Source organism: Apium graveolens, chromosome 9 (assembly GCF_009905375.1).
Source record: "Apium graveolens cultivar Ventura chromosome 9, ASM990537v1, whole genome shotgun sequence".
NCBI classification, from domain to species: Eukaryota; Viridiplantae; Streptophyta; class Magnoliopsida; order Apiales; family Apiaceae; genus Apium; species Apium graveolens.
Window position 1 is genome coordinate 116,590,358 of NC_133655.1, and position 13,153 is coordinate 116,603,510.

Consider the following 13,153-nt stretch of genomic DNA (forward strand, 5'->3'; position numbering starts at 1 on the left):
CCAGGTTGACGATTGAGCACTGCATTGGCTATTTGACCGATTTGATTTTCCAAGGTCTTGATAGAAACAGCCTGACTTTTGCATAACAACTTGAGTTCCTCAAAATCAGCACTAGAAGGTGGAGCTGCACCTCCTTGTTGAGGATATGATTGCCTTTGAGCATACTGTTATGGTTGCTGGAATCCAGGTGGATTAAACTGTTTACTTACGCCTTGCTGATATGGTTGCTGAATAGCATTCTGATTATTACTCCAGCTGAAATTTGGATGATTTTTTTTGTTAGGATGATAAGTAGCTTGCACAAGCTGCTGCGGTCGCTGATAATTGTTCACATACTGAACAGATTCATTAACAAGAGAACACGGATCCGTAGCATGAGAACCTGCACAAAGCTCACAGACCATAGCTATCTGATTGACTCCATAGGTGGCTAAAGAATCGATCTTCATGGACAGCGCTTGGACCTGCGCTGCTAGCTATAGCTGCATCAACTTTCAGAATACCTGCTACCTTCCCAGGCATCATCCTTTGAGTTGGGTTGTGATGCTCATTTGCATCCATAGTCTCAATAAGATTATAAGCCTCAGTATAGATTTTGGCCCACAAGGCGCCTCCAGCTGCTGCATCGAGCATGGGTCGAGATTGGGCCCCCAAACTATTATAGAAACCAGTGGTCACCATCCAATCAAGCATACCATGATGTGGACACTTTCTCAACATCTCCTTGTAGCGCTCCCAAGCTTCGCACATAGATTTTGTAGGTTGTTGTGCAAACTGAGTAAGAGCACTCCTCACAGCCGCAGTTTTGGCCATTGGATAGAACTTCACCAGAAACTTCCGCGCAAGATCTTGCCAAGTAGTGATGGACCCAGCTGGTTCAGAATGTAACCAGTCCTTAGCTTTATCCCTTAGTGAGAATGGGAAAAGCCTCATCTTGATAGCCTCATCAGTCACACCATTATATTTGAAGGTACTACAGATCTTGACAAAATTCCTGATGTGTATGTTGGGATCTTCAGTAGCAGCACCTCCAAAAGAAACAAAATTCTGCACCATCTGAATAGTGCCCGGCTTGATTTCAAAAGTGTTATCCTGAATAGCCGGGTGAAGGATGCTTGACTGAATGTCATCAATTTTAGGCCGAGAAAAGTCCATAAGAGCTGGATCTGCCGGAACTATATGATCACCCATGATTACTGGTTCTATCTGCTCATTTTCTGTATCCAAATCTTCAAAATCTATCTTCTCTGGAATACCAAGAACTTCATCTGTCTCCTCAGCCGTATCTAAAGTCCTCTCGCGAGTACGAGAACGTGTTTGTATAAACGCTCGCTAAAGTACCTGAAACACAACCGAAAATAATAAGTAACAAGTCTTAATCAATGAGTCCTAATGACCACTGATGGTAAGTACATAAACTAAACAACTACGCCGAGTCCCCGGCAGCGGAGCCAAAAACTTGTTAGGGCGGAAACATGCGCTAATAATACACGCAAGTATACGCGTTCACAAGTAATATAGAATACTTTCTAGTTCGTTCCCACAAAGACTCAGACTAATTATGTTCAACTAACACTCACTCACCAATGTATAATTACTTCTCAATGTCAAGACAATAACGCTTAGAATTTAATAACTAATTATTAACTACAATTAACTAAGAGAATTAAGCACTTAATTGACACTTGAATTAACAATAGTAAACACACATGAGATCACAACGTCATTACTACTTCCTTCAATAGTTATTGTTATTACCCTTAGCATATAATAGTGATGATATTAATCGAATAACACGAAACTTTTAAAAGCCAAATTTCATTGTACTAATACCATTCTACCAAGCATTAACAATTAAGATAGAAGTTAAATATGCGTCAATTATGTTGAGACCCTATATGTCTACAGAATTTGACAACATAACTATTTAAGCACAAGTTATTCCTTAAGATTACACAGGGCAAGTAAAACGGTTAGAGTTACCCACTAATCATGCATACACATACATGAACCTATGCTAGCATGGCAAGTTCTAAATCTCAAGATCCACCGTCGCTTCACAAGAGATTAACCCCCTATCTTATATGTTCACGACGCACATAAGATGAATAAGCACAACCAATACTAGATATCATACAATCATCACACACTAAGGTATTAAACAACTAACCAAAGAATTCCATATCAAATCCGTTACGACCCCATGATCACGATTAACCCATGATTGAACTCATCGTCACCATGGGTTCATATGAAAACATGATAATAACACACGAGAATAATAACTAAAACTACTTATATTAAACCAGAGTACGTCACAAGAGTAAATAGGTTCAAAGTAAAGAAAACTAGCATCCAACGTTACAACGATATAAAGAATCACAAGAAAATATGCTTCCTCTTCGTTGCGATGTGCTAAAACGGTCTTCTTCCTTATCTCCTCGTTCCTTGATTAATACTACGATTCAACTCTATGTGAAACGTCTCTGAAAACTACTTATACAGGAGTCCCAAAAAACCCAGCTATCTCAGAAGTTGGAAGCTTAATAGAATCAGGAGTCTAAAATAATTATTTTAAATTTCCGTCCCTGAGCGGTGGCTCACCAATCCTGAGCGGGCGCTCAGCTTCCTGAGCGGTCGCTCAGCAGAGCTGAGCGGGCGCTCAGACCCCTTCTGGAAAATGCTCTGTTTTTGCTCCCGTTCTTTGCTGCATTATGCTCCTATCTTCCCACTCGCAATGCCAAACACATGCCAAGGTGTATTCTTGATGAAATCTCTCCATAAATGCAAGTAATACCCTGAAATGCACAAACACTAGAAAAACGCATCAAATACACAAAATACTTGATTTCAAGACACCAATCCAAGCCATTATAAGACGTTCTAAGTGGTATAAAATGCCACTAATCAGTGGTGTAATTCAGTTGAGCACCATTAAGAGTCTTATTAGCATAGTAGACTACATGAAATATGTTGTTCTTGCGTTGCCCAAGAACTGCTCCAACTGCATAGTCACTTGCATCGCATATTATTTCAAATGGTTCAGACCAATCAGGTGCAGTTATGACAGGTGCTGTAATCAAGCTTTTCTTTAATGTCTCAAAAGTAGCAAGGCACTCGTCATCAAACTTGAAAGGAATGTCTTTCTCTAGTAAATTGCACAACGGCTTCGAAATCTTCGAGAAGTCCTTGATGAAACGCCTATAAAAACCTGCATGACCAAGAAAACTGCGAATTCCCTTAACAGATATGGGTAGAGGAAGATTTTTGATCACCCCCACCTTGGTTTTTTCTACCTCAAGTCCCTTGCTAGAAACCTTGTGACCAAGAATGATGCCTTGGCGCACCATAAAATGACATTTCTCCCAATTAAGAACCAAGTTGGTCTCAACACATCTTTTCAATACTAACCCAAGATTATGCAAGCATTCATTGTAAGAAGTTCCAAAGACCGAGAAATCGTCCATGAACACTTCTACGTTATTTTCAATCATGTCAGAGAAGATAGCCATCATACATCTCTGAAAAGTGGTTGGCGCTCCACATAGCCCAAAAAAACTCTTCAGAATGCAAAAGTGCCGAATGGACATATGAATCCAGTCTTCTCTTGATCCTCTAGAGCAATACAAATCTGATTATATCCCAAATAGCCATTCAAAAGATAATAATAATCATGCCCAACCAGTCTATCAAGCATCTGATCAATGAAAGGAAGAGGGAAGTGATACTTCCTTATAGCCTTGTTTAGCTTTCTATAATCCATGCAAAATCTCCACCTTGTGACTGTTCGTGTCGGAATAAGCTCATTCTTTTTATTTGCTACCACAGTGATACCGCCTTTCTTTGGCACACACTGAACTGGGCCCACCCATGAACTGTTAGAAATAGGATAAATAATTCCTGCATCTAGCCACTTGAGATTTTCCTTCTTTACAACCTCTTTCATGATTGGATTTAGCCTTCTCTGTTGCTCAATAGTAGGCTTGCTTCCTTTTTCTAGCAGAATTTTGTGCATACAATAAGAAGGGTTGATTCCCTTGATATCTGCTATAGTCCAACCAATTATCGATTTGAACTCTCTAAGAATTCTCAAAAGCTTCTCCACATCAGTTGCTGAAAGGTCAGATGCAATAATAACAGGCTAAGAAGATGCATTACCTAAAAATGCATACCTCAATTGTTCAGGTAAAGGTTTGAGCTCAAGAGTAGGAGCTTCCTTAATAGATGTCTTGAGGCGTTTCGGAGAACTTTTCAACTCCTCAAATCCAAGAGATTTAAAAGGCATATCCATCTTTTGCTTCCAGGGAGAAGTGTTCAAATATTGCAAGTGCTCGTCACCCTCGTCATCTTCACTATCAGAATTTCCCAATAAGGCCTTTTCTAAGGCATCAGACCTTAGCAAACGATCGAGTTCAAAATTAACCACAGTATCGACCAATTCCACTTTAAAACACTCCTCATTTTCTATAGGGAATTTCATGGCATTGAACACATTAAAAGTCACAACCTGATCCATCACTCGCATGGTAAGCTCACCTTTCTGCACATCTATCAAGGTTCGGCCAGTAGCCAAGAAAGGTCTTCCCAAGATTATGGGAATCTTCTTATCCTCCTCGAAATCAAGAATTACAAAATCAGCAGGGAAGATGAGTTTATCCACCTTGACCAAGACATCCTCCACAATACCTCGGGGATATGTAATAGAACAATCGTCCAATTGCAAAGTCATGTATGTAGGCTTTGGATCAGGTAATTTTTGAAGATTGACAATGGTATCAGATTGATGCTAGCTCCCAAGTCACATAGACATTTATCAAATGACACCTTTCCAATGGTGCAAGGAATAGTGAGGCTTCCAGGATCTTTAGGCTTCGGAGGCAATTTCTGTTGTAGCACAGCACTGCATTCCTCCGTGAGAGCAACGGTCTCTAAGTCATCAAGCTTCACCTTCCTAGAGAGAATACCTTTCATGAATTTCGTGTAACTAGGAATCTTCTAAAGAGCTTCATCAAAAGGTATGTTGATGTGAAGTTTCTTGAACACCTCCAGAAATTTCGCAAACTGCTTATCCAGCTTCTTCTTCTGCAGCCTCTTTGAAAAAGGAGGTGGAGGATAGATCTGTTTCTCCCCTGTATTACCCTCAGGAGAAGTGTGCTCAATATTAGTCTTCCTTGGTTCCACATCAGCTTCCTTCTACACTTCTTCCTCATCAGCCTCCACTTCAGAAATTGGAGTTCTAGCTTCTTCAAGATTCGGAACCTTACCAGACCTCAATGTGATTGCTTTAACATGCTCATGAGCTTCCTTCTTGCCTGGCACTTCAGTATCGCTCGGAAGCGTGCCAGGTTGTCGATTCAGTAATGCATTCGCAGTTTGCCCAATCTGATTCTCTAAGGTCTTGATAGAGACAACTTGGCTCTTGCACATGAGTCTCAACTCCTCCAATTTAGATTTTTCATTAGCTTGAGGTAACTGCTGAAGTTGAAGTTATTACTTTGAGGCATATTGCGGTTGCTGAAAACCAGGAGGGTTATATTGCCTTGCTGTATATGGATGATAAGATTGTTGCACCGCGTTCTGATTATTGCTCCAGCTGAAGTTGCTCACAAATTGAGCTGATTCGCTAGAAATAGCACAATGCTCAGTTTCATGTGCTCCCACACAAAGTTCACAAACACTAGTAATCTGATTAAATCCATAATTAGCCAAAGAGTCCACTTTCATCGTTAAAGCTTGAAGTTGAGCAGCTATAGCAATAGCTTAATCCACTTCCAAAAAATTTCCTACCTTTCCTTGCAATATTCATTGTGTAGGATTTTGTTCTTCATTGGCTGCCATTAGCTCAATCAACTCATAAGCTTCATTGTAGCTTTTAGCCCATAAGGCTCCACCAGATGTTGTATTAAGCATAGGTCTAGATTGTGCACCTAAACCATTATAGAAACAGTTTATAATCATCCAATCAGGCATGCCGTGGTATGGGCACTTCCTTAGCATCTCCTTATCTCGATCCCAAGCCTCAGATAGAGATTCACCAATTTTCTGAGCAAACTGAGTAAGAACATTCCTGATTGCAGCAGTCTTCGCCATAGGAAAGAATTTAGTAAGAAACTTTTGAGCAAGATCTTCCCATTTGGTGATAGACCCTGGTGGTAGAGAATGTAACCAACACTTCGCTTTGTCCCTCAAAGAGAATAGAAATAGTCGCAGCTTGATAGCATCTTCAGACACATCGTTGAACTTGAAAGTGTCACAGATCATGATGAAATCCCTGATGTGCATGTTTGGGTCTTCAGTAGGATTACCTCCAAACTGAACCGAGTTCTGTATCATCTGAATCGTGCTCGACTTGATCTCAAAAGTGTTAGCCTTGATGGCTGACCTGATGATGCTTGACTGAATGTCATTGATCTTAGGCTTAGAAAAGTCCATTAAAGCCTTAGAATTATCTGCTTGACCCTCCATCTCTAATAAAGGAGGTTCTTCGATTTTCTCTTCTTCGGCTACTTTCTCTTCATCCTTAAAATCTTCCCTACGATCCTCTAGAACTTCTTCCTCATCTTTTTCCAGAATTCTCCTACGAACTCGAGAACGCGTTTGCATAAATGATCGCTAGATTACCTGAAATACAACAAGAAAAAAGAGTATGTAAGTAACAATGTCCGAGTCAATGAACTTTCACGATCACTGATGACAAACACATAAACTAAAAGTTAACACTGCAGTCCCCGGCAGCGGCGCCAAAAACTTGTAAGGGCTAAACACGCGCTAATAATTCATGCAAGTATACGCATTCGCAAGTAATATAGAATCTTTTCTAGTTCATTCCCACAGAGACTTGCGTTGGTTAACTATGTAATTTATGCACCTATGCACCGATGATATGGTTATTATCCAATGCTAAGAAGAAAAAAAATTGGGTTATACTACGAATTAAAGTAATGATTATAACTAAGAGAGTAAAAGAGAGTTGTATATTATAAGAGACAAACATGAGATTCTAACTTCATCAAATACTTCATCCAATAGCCTTATGGTTCTTAACCTTAGCATGCAATGGTGATGACACTAATCAGATAACATGAAACTGTTAAACACCAACTTTCATTGCACGAATAACATACTACCAGACATCCACAAAAGGGATAGAAGCTGAATAGACACCAATTATATTGAGACCCTATATGTCTATAGAATTTGACAATATAAAGGTTTAAAGCAGAAGTTATCTATCATGATTACACATACATAACAATAACACATGAACCTATGCTAGCATGGCAAGTTCTAAATCCTTAAATTCACCACCACTTCATTAAGAATTAACACGCTATCTTACAAGTTCGCGACTCTTATAAGACGAATAATCACAACCAATAATTGGCTATCATACAATCACCACACACTAAGGCATATAAGGAATTTAACTAAAGAAATCCATAAATAAATCCGCTAGAACCCCACGATAACGATTAGCCCATAATCGGACTCATCATCAACGTTGGTTCCGATGAAATCATGGTATAACAAACGTAGTCTTTATACTTAAATAACAAAACCAAGTATGAAACAAGAGTAAAGGTTCACAAGTAAGAAAACTAGCATCCAAGTTACAACTTAGAACAAAGATTCACAAGTAAAAACAAGATCTTCTTCGTTTTCGTTGAATCTGTGCTAAAACGGTCTTCTTACGGCTCTCCTTGCGCTCTGGTACGTCTCTCCCTTGGAAACGTCCTTATTAGAATATATATAGCAGCTCCATGCAATCTGGAAGTCTCTCAAATAGAATTGTTTTAGAATCAGGATTTCTTAATTTTAGCGCGCGACCGCGCTGCCTTTCTGTAATCCTTTCTGTAATCCTTCTGAGAAAAATTTAGATTTCCTTCTTTGACTTGCTGCTTCGAGCCGACTTTCCACAAGCTTTTATTCCAACTCCAACTTGACACCAAATTAACACCAAAATGATGCTAATTCTCCTTATTACCTAGATAATGCCTGAAATGCAAAAACACTAGAAAACACATTAAAATACTTAACAACTTGAGTACAAATGCATCAATTCGAAGCTTATTAGAGCATAATAAAGTGTCATAAATGCCACTCAACAGGTCTATACCCTATGTGTCCATAGTGATGAAGTTGTTCTTGGCAGTTGGTGTTCGTTGGCCAGCACATGAGCAGCTGCAGATTTCGAGTGCTCCGATTGACAACACCACTTTACGGACGATACAAGAGTGGGATGGAGGCAAGCCTGATTTGAAGGGGCTTGGATATACGTTTGACCATCTAACTGGTGGGAGGTCAGCTGCTGGGATAGGTCAGACGAGTAGGACTGCTTGGAGATCTCAGCTAGGTGATGAGGCTGGGTCATCGCAGCAGGAGCATGAGGAGGCAGGAGCTGGTGTTAGAGTTGGTATGAGCATAGTGCTGTATAGGCGTCAAGCGAGGAGGATGGATACGATGCATGACATCCATAGCAGGTTTGTACGTGATCCCACCCATGCGTTGGGGACTGCATTCAGAGCCACAAGTGTTAACATCCAGTGCCAGTATTTGTCGAGGAGTCCGTGTATCCACCTCCAGACATGCCTGACACTCCACCCATTGAGAGTGAGGATCCCGATTCCGAGTAGGTATGCCTGATTTCTTACTATTACCTTTCACTGAGGATAGTGAATATTTTAAGTTTGGGAGTAGTAGTTGAAGGAATATGTTTGTGTGAGTAGCATATAATTTGTATATTCATTATAGTTTAGTTTATATAGTTGCATTTTGCCATGTAGTAGTTTTTTTTGTACTTTTTATGATAGTTTGTTCATATAGTTCATGCATTTGCATAATAACATGATCCTTTAGATGATTTTACCGATTGGGTTGTGATATTGATGCTAGTGTAGTGATGTCGTATTTAGTAATGTTGAGTCGTATCGAGTTGATTTGCATTCTAGAGACACTTGTATTTAACTAAGTCTTATATGTTGCTTGAGTGCTAGATCACGATCATGGTTTTTTTTGTTTGTCTAAGTTTAATCGTTTATTTATATTTAAAATTTAGGATATTCTCTTAATAATAAAATAACATGAATTTTTAAAAATTGGAAAAAAATTGGATTTCATTGCTAGTTGTTGTGGCTAGGTGTCAAATGGCTAGTAGCCGGCTCATATTTATATGAGTAGTCCAGGGTTGAACGAGATGGAGCGAAATGCACTCGTTCAGAAATTTGTGGAAAAAAAAGAGAAAAAGAAAAATAAAGAGAAAAAAATAAGTGTTATGTATAATCGATCACGAGTGGGCTCTTTAGTACTCGAGTTACAAAGTTCTTAGGGGAGTTTGCGCCTAGTGACCTAAGGCTTTTATAGTCTGGGATCCGCTAACCTAACGCTCGCTACATGGGTACTACTGTATAAGTCTTTTGTAGACCACACTCATTGCATGGTCAAACACAACAACTCAACAGACCACCCTTGGTCCAACACAATCATCTCAGAGGAGTCTGACACGACGGGAACTGGAACTGTGCCCTTACTACCACGGAAGAATCTCCTAGGCATCTGCAATACATATATAAAACATTCTGCAAGGGTGAGCAATCAATTGCTCTGCAGTACCACTATATGAATAACATATAAAACAGTTTACGATAAAACAGTGATAGGAACAGAGATTATAGCTCGTTTACAAAACATGTAAAACATTTATAAACTGGATACTCAAAACTAGCATGCTTTCAACAAAACAAACGTAGTAGTGTGCTATGTACAAATACCAGAGTTTTATTCTAGCATGCCATTTTCATTTTCAATTCCACTATATAACTTACTTGTTCCGTTTCGAGAATCACAAAGCCAAATCAGATACTTACGAATATATGAAGACAGCTGATCAGGCTATCAACACTGGACGGCTCTCACTGCCATCCTATATACCTGTTCCGGAACTCAGAGACTAGCTCGGTCTCTGACCTGCTGGACTAATCGGTTATATAGTGCGTGCAACCAAATTAGCCTCTTACGCCACCTCAATATCCCATATCTTACCATTTTATCAAGTTTTCAAATTACTTGTACCTATCTCATTTTCAAAATCGTTTATTTAACCAGCACACATATAAAATCCATTTCGCAATCATTTCGTTCGAGATAGGTACCTTTCGAAGTTACTTTTCCCCAAAACAATTTGAAACAGTGATTTATAACTACGGGGATACGTAACTTAAAATGTTTCTGTTCCATTATGAAAATAAAGCATTCAGCTATTCATACGTACTGAACCATAAAAAGAATGGTCAGGGGTACTTGCCTTGCAGAGCGTTACGACTATCTCTGATTGTCCTTGGATTAGCTTGGACACTCGGTTTTATCGCCTTACTATGAGACTATCCAGGATCCGACTTCAACGTTCAGGTCCTTCGCTTGGAACCTCGACACATTTCTCGACTGATCACTAAGTTTTCTATAGTTCGACTTTACTTCTGGAGTCCTTCAACTAGAATGCTACAGAGCCGAAATACCCTACGTTAGATGTGTAGGTATGCTTGACATATCCTCGCTAATAACCTACCCAATGATAACGGTTCCTGACTCGTACTTATTCATATTATAATAACACACACAACAATTAGGGTTCACAATCTTGAAAATCGGTTTGGGGTTTATTTTCAGAAAATACATATACTCGCCATTTTACAAAATTAGGGTTATTGGTTTTGGAAAAATATTGCATCACACCGAACCATCAAGTTTCGTATAAAATATATATGTATTTATATATATCCGCTCGATGTCCCGATAATCACCGGATACGCTCCCGTATTTCCGTAGTTCGATTTCCAGGAAATCGGGCAGCATCTCATTTGTATATCGGACTACCCGTCGATACTATTCGATGTCTCAATCAACAATCAATCCAGAAATCAATCAAATCAACTCAAATTCATAACCCCAAACACGCAATCCAACAATCTCGAACCAACAGCACAATCACAGGCCATAAATTCCTAAACGTCAATTCCATTACAGTTATTAATTGTTATCCATATTTTATATTTATTTTAAAATATTAGGACTCATAATAATTCATCACGGTCCACCGTCCGCTCGTCGAAATTCATCGCGGACGGCAGTAAAATCCGTCGGTGCCCGAATAATTCCGGGTTTCCACACGAATTTCACCGATTTCTTCGAATAAAACTAATCGCACAAAATTATTTATATCACGAGTATCAATTAAAGTTACTGTGAAATGTTTACAATAAAAATTAGATTAACCGAATCAAAATAGTCAACAACAGAAGCAACATGAATATAGCCACACACACACGCAACGCGTGCAGCGACACACCAACCCAACGCGCCACACACCCCTCGCCTGAATCGGAGAAAGGAGGCGGCGACGGAAAAAGATAAGGATAACACAGGGACAACAGCCAATTGCACACCAATATACATACGTATATATGTATAAGCACATAATCACAGAGACCAAATCCACCTGGGCACGGCTGCTTACCAGATGAATGAGCCGAAATGAGCACAATGGCGGAACAGAGAACCGAAGAAAAGAGGAAATGAGATGGAGTAAAAAGACCAACAGGGCAAGCACAGGAGGGGTTTTGTTATTATAATAAAAAAATTTCTTCCTTAATCTCCTGCTAACACGTGTCCTCTGATGAATATAAAGTGAACACGTAGCATTTAGGATAATTACGTAGTTTTTTTTGCGGCTCGATTCGCCCACAACTTGAAATTAACGAATTTGGGTGTACGAAAAATAATTTCAGAAAATTGCGAAGATAATTTCAAAATTTCATAAATATCCCGAAGTTTACAAAGACATAATTTTTGAAAATTTTAAAATACTTTTTAAGGTGCTCTTTGTACCCGTTTTTTAACAAATAACAAAACGACGCGCGGTGAAACGAATCCCGAAAATTTCCAAAATAATTTTCAAATTCTCGGAATATTCCCAACTTAAATAAATATGAATTTCATGATTTTTGAAGAATTCTAGATTTAAATACGGATTTTACAGATAAATGCAATCAGAAAGTCATACAGGGTTAAATAATTGACGAAATATTGATTTCTAAATTTTATAAAATCCCAAAAATAAATATTGAAATTATAAAGTCATAAAAACAATTTTAGAGACAATCCACATATTTACACAAATAAACTTGTATTAAATCCACTTTTAAAAATGAAAACAATTCAATACAAGTCCATGATTAATTACACGAACCACCCTGGACACCATAATTCACACACATAGATAAAAGTAAAATTACACATAGCTGACAGAAGATATACACATATTTTATTCATTTAATAATTCCATAATTACACATTAATTAAATATAAAAGTATATGAGTCGTTATATCCTTCCCCCCTTAAAAAGATTCTGTCCTCAGAATCTAACTTAACTAAATAAGTGAGGATATTTGTCAAGCAATCTGACTCTAAATTCCAAGTAGACTCTTCTACTCAAGGATCTATTCAAACCATACTTACTATAGATATAAACTCATTCCTAGGGATTCGCTTTTAAAGAACTAGAATTCAGATCGATCATTCCACGCAAAACAAATTCGGATGAGAGCCCCTTAGCTCCCAATCAACAACTTGGTTCGAATCAGGTACATATTGCCTTAACATTGACACGTATAACATATTATTTATATATATATATACTGCAACTACGGCGGTAATACCAACTCATAAACAACTCTACCTATAGTTCTTTATACCTCGAACGGTTCAATACATTTAGGAATCTACTTGTCCTTTCTCTTCAAACTTAATCGATCTCTTTCAAGGTAAAACTTTGGCCTATACTACAATCCTCATTCTATATATTCATATTCTTTTGATGCAAATCCACTTTCTCTCTTTGTATATCCCGAGTTGTTTCAACTCTTTCCGGAGTACACCACCACACTCTTGATGTACTAAATTAATTCAGGACTTAACAATATCTCTACTCCCACTTTCTCTCAATAGAGGGAGGACTCACGCTTATGTCCACCCAACACTTCGCAAAGTAGCATTCTCTTACTAACATGATAACTATTAACATAGAAAACTCAACTCATAGTAGGTGATTACTGCAGTTCCCTTTTTAAACCCATTATATACACTCTCCACATATCTTAT

The 13,153-nt window shown here is 38.5% G+C and overlaps 2 non-coding genes across 2 annotated transcripts; both read left to right on the forward strand.

Moving 5' to 3' along the window:
• Nucleotides 1-691: 691 nt before the first annotated feature.
• Nucleotides 692-798, forward strand: LOC141688238 (small nucleolar RNA R71). Its single transcript, XR_012561695.1, has one exon. It is a non-coding gene; the product is annotated as a small nucleolar RNA R71 (small nucleolar RNA).
• A 5,170-nt stretch (nt 799-5,968) lies between these two features.
• LOC141687721 (small nucleolar RNA R71) lies at nt 5,969-6,075 on the forward strand. Its single transcript, XR_012561207.1, has one exon. It is a non-coding gene; the product is annotated as a small nucleolar RNA R71 (small nucleolar RNA).
• Nucleotides 6,076-13,153: the final 7,078 nt, after the last annotated feature.